The sequence below is a fragment of the Gadus morhua genome, chromosome 13 (genome assembly GCF_902167405.1).
Source record: "Gadus morhua chromosome 13, gadMor3.0, whole genome shotgun sequence".
In the NCBI taxonomy this organism is placed as follows: domain Eukaryota; kingdom Metazoa; phylum Chordata; class Actinopteri; order Gadiformes; family Gadidae; genus Gadus; species Gadus morhua.
The window spans coordinates 24866789-24870990 of record NC_044060.1 but is presented as its reverse complement, the minus strand read 5'-3'; the positions used below and the strand labels follow the sequence as shown (position 1 = coordinate 24870990).

Below are 4202 nucleotides of genomic sequence, written 5' to 3'. Positions count from 1 at the left end.
CAAAACTGTCAGTTTGACTCCGTTTGAAGCATAACATCTATAAATAAATGGTTGATATCATTTTTTTGCTTTATAATTATTACTTTTCCTAATTTAATGACCACTGGCAAACACAAAAAGTGCAATAGTTCTTCCTCTGTTATATCCAGTATTACTACACAGCCTAGGCTCTGTAAACTGGTATGTAAACAGGCCCACCGTAGCTAGCAACATGCCTGTTTACTAGGGCTGTAACGATACACCAACTCACGATTCGGTTTGTATCACGATTTTTGACCCACGGTTCGATACAGCCCACGATCTTTTTTAAATTAAAAAGCATTTTATTTAAACAACACTTATATAACAATTAACTTAATGTAACATTTAATAACAAATCATTTGGAACACTGAACAGATTCGAACAGAAAGAATACTATTAAAGTATAGCTAAATTAATTAATAAATGACCAAAGATTGCAGTTGGAGGATGCTTGCACAGATTCGAACAGAAAGAATACTATTAAAGTATAGCTAAATTAATTAATAAATAACCAAAGATTGCAGTTGGAGGATGCTTGCAGGTAGGCAAAAACCCTCAACTAGTTTGGTTGTTTAGTCAAATATCCTATAAGCGCTTCTTATTAGGCTATGTAGCTAAAATAACGACATAATCAGGCCGTATAGAATGCAACATGTTTAATAGCCTAACTTTCAATAGATGCGAAAAAACATGAACGTCATGAACGTCGCGAGGCATAGCGTTACGAGTAGCCTATGTTTGTGCGCGAGAATGGCAGTGTGCGCATGTTTGTGTGTGAGTGACGTCAGCGAGTGAGTGGACGAGCGAGGAGAGCGAGCGGTAGCGTGTGTGTCTAGTGAAGAAGCGAACGAGTCCGGTAGAATAAAGTACCCATCCTGTCAATAATCGGTGGCCGCTTCATTCCGACCTATAAGCAGACCAACTGCCGGTCAAATCACACAAAACAATAGAGACAGCGATCACACAGGCAATTTTTTTCGTGCTTGGCCCACTCTGGATAAATGTCGTTCATATCGCATATGAGGACTTCGACGGCTGTGGAGAAGTACAATCCTCCGTAGCCACCGAGAGCTGTCATCACAGAGAGGGCATCTCGTCGCATACTTACGGCATCGATAGGAGGGGGCGGTGTCAGCAGACTATTATTTTGACAAATTATTAGCAAATTTCAATCGGACAATTTGACCGGAGAGTTAGAAAGGGCGTATCGCGCTTCTGCCTTCTCACACCGAGACAGGTTCGTGGCTGTTTACTACTGTTTACAGAGGCTGTGTAGTAAATCTGGATTTTTTTTATTCAGGGAACACAAAGTATGTACAGTTTCTCCTAAATCAGTGTTCACATCAAAGCTTTGACAACATCCATTAGGTTTTACACAATTTGGCTTTAAAAAAAGAGTGAACGTAAACTGTTAAATGTTTCAACAGCCCTCATCTATAAATTAGAGGGGAAAAAGCAAGCCAGTTTAAAATTGTGTTAAGTGTTAACAAAAGTGTAAAACTCAAAATATTTACATTTCTTTTTCACCTTTTATAAATGTTATTTGATTTGCATGGCAAGTTATCACAACTGTTGAAATGAGGTAAGTCAAGAAGGCCATGGGAGATGGTTTGAAATGTTGTTTTTTTCCCGCTCCACATCAAGATCATTCCAGTCCAGATGTAATGACGACCTTCGTCTTTTGGAGCCCGCTAACAAAACCAACGGGCCTCATTAATGTGGGCAGTCCAGCGATAAACGATTTGCTCCGATACAAAAAAATGACAGTTACATGACAGACATGGCCTATTTAAGCCAGGGTGAGTGGGTTTATGTCTCTATGCAAATCTCAATTCAGTTCTTTCACAGGGAAAGAAATTGTTCACAAAACTTAACAGTGGCAATGTAAATATCACAGCCAAAGGACTGGGATGCAGCTCTTGGGTTAACTGCATGTCTCAAAGGTGTCATTTGGTCATCAGTCAGTGGGCAATCTGTTTCTGGGACAATGATACCTGAGTGGTCAGCACGGGGAAGTCCACTGTTTTCCCACTCAATTTCTGGAATGTCCATACCCTAAAAACAGAATAATTTTGAATTTCATGCAGTATTATCTGGATAAACAGTGGGCACATTTTCACATATGTCTTCTTGGATTCTAATTTAATTGCTTAAACACGAGAACCAGACTACTTATTGTAATCACATATTTTGCACGTACCTCTGTGTTATCTGGGCCAGGAATCGGGTGATGTGCATGAAACAGCACCCACAGCTGGTTAGGGGTCATCTGGCTCTCTGTTCTAATAGGATGATTGTCCCAACCACTGCGAAAAGTGTCAAGGTCATCCTGCAGGCGTGGAAGGAACACAAAGTGGCAGCAGAAGAGGTGTGTAGCATTGTCAATGCTGAGGAAGCCCTCCTCTTCAAGGTAGTGGAGAGCATCGTAGTAAATGTTGGTTACAGCTACCCATAGGTCTCTCCACAGCCGCTCAATCCTGTAAAATTATTAAATTGACTAGTATTAATGTCATATTAAAAAAGACCTTCCACTCAACTTCTTGCATCCCCAAATCAACAGGAAACATCATTGATTGTCATGTATTTATTTTTTAAATATATTCCTGATGTGACCTTTCTTTATATTGTGTTTATGCATACAATTTAATTATAGTTACATACTGCGTTTGTACCCAAATGTGACATCAGTGGGGTGGCAGCTGTTAATTAGCATTATTTATTCTGTTGAACAAACCTTTGGTTGTGAACACTCTTCCCAGGTATAAAGCTGCTCCTCCCAGTGCCACGGACTGTAAACATGAGTCGTGCAACATCCACGTTTTCCACCCCATGATCACCACGTACCCTAAGATAGACAAAAACATACAGTTCCTGTACTATTGATTACAGTATATTGGTTGGATATTAAAACAGTGCAACAAGAGTGGTTGAGCATCTGAATAAAAAAAACTGTTCAAGTCTAAAATTATTGTTGTGGGATAGTAGTGTTGGGCACTGTTGTACTCAGGTTGAAAAAGTATTCAGAACTACTACAGTAAAAATTTGTATTATGAAATTGATGTGTTTAAAAGTATTGCCGTAAAAGTCGTGGTTTGTTCCCTCTAACAGAGTTTTTATATAAGGTTCTTACCTACTTTTCAATGAAAATTCAAAACTTTACTGTCATGTTCCATGACTTCATTCAATTTAAAATATGTAGGCACATAAACCGATTACAGGGCACAATAGGAGATGGTGAGGAAGAGAAAAGTGAAAGAGTAGAGGAAAAATCAGGGTACAAATACATTTTTACTTAAGTACAGCGCTTGAGTAAATGGACGTAGTTACTTTCTTCCACTGGTTGTACTGTACTATAAAAAATAAATTAAAAAAGTAAAATTTAAAGTATACATTTACCTGAGAGGAAACCCAAACTTCTCAACAGATTGTTGGAAGAAAGCCAGGGTAGTTGATGCTAGGTTGTTGGAGGCTGCACCAAGATACATTATCTGCAGCACAAATGCAATTACATCCTATGAGAGACTCAACTATTTAATGATTATAAAAATGTGTACACTTTGTCCTGACAACTGTGTTTACCTTACGGGAAAATCCATCAATGCCGCCAAAGATAACAATGTTGTAGCTGAAAGGTAAAAGGCAGAATTTGTCAACTGTACATTCTAGTCAAGTATGAAAAAGTGTTAAAACAGAGAACAGAACAGTTGCTTACATTGCTTTAGGTCAAAAACATCTTAATTCACTTGCATTTGTTTACAAATAATTACCAAATAATTATTTAAAAACACAAGTTCTTGTGTGCAAGTGAACTCCAAGTAGTCCAGATCCAGAGGCATGCGACCCAGAATATGTTCCAATCGAGAACGGAGTCTTTCTAACAGGTGACTAAGAAGCATTTCCTAAGAGAAGGAGAAAAAAAATATGTAATGTAAACCAGCAATAGATAAAAAACTCATGACTTTAAGAACAGTCTATAATTCAATTGATGCATCTACAGCTGAAATCTGCTGCAGTCACAGACCTAAATATTAATCAATAAAAGCTATGGAAGTAAATCTGTGCCATCGGATTTTGAAAATAAAGACCCATTGAATTCTAAGCACTGAAAATGTATGCATTGAAATAACCTATCTCAAAATAAAATGTTTGTATTAATGGATATTTGGAATAATTATTAGCT

General features: G+C 37.9%; 1 long non-coding RNA gene across 1 annotated transcript; it reads right to left on the bottom strand.

The window, feature by feature from the left end:
• Window positions 1-2769: 2769 nt before the first annotated feature.
• Window positions 2770-3677, bottom strand: LOC115556553 (uncharacterized). The gene is made up of 3 exons (XR_003979084.1): window positions 3602-3677; window positions 3419-3510; window positions 2770-2867 (listed from the first exon to the last, which is right to left on the bottom strand). It is a non-coding gene; the product is annotated as an uncharacterized LOC115556553 (long non-coding RNA).
• Window positions 3678-4202: the final 525 nt, after the last annotated feature.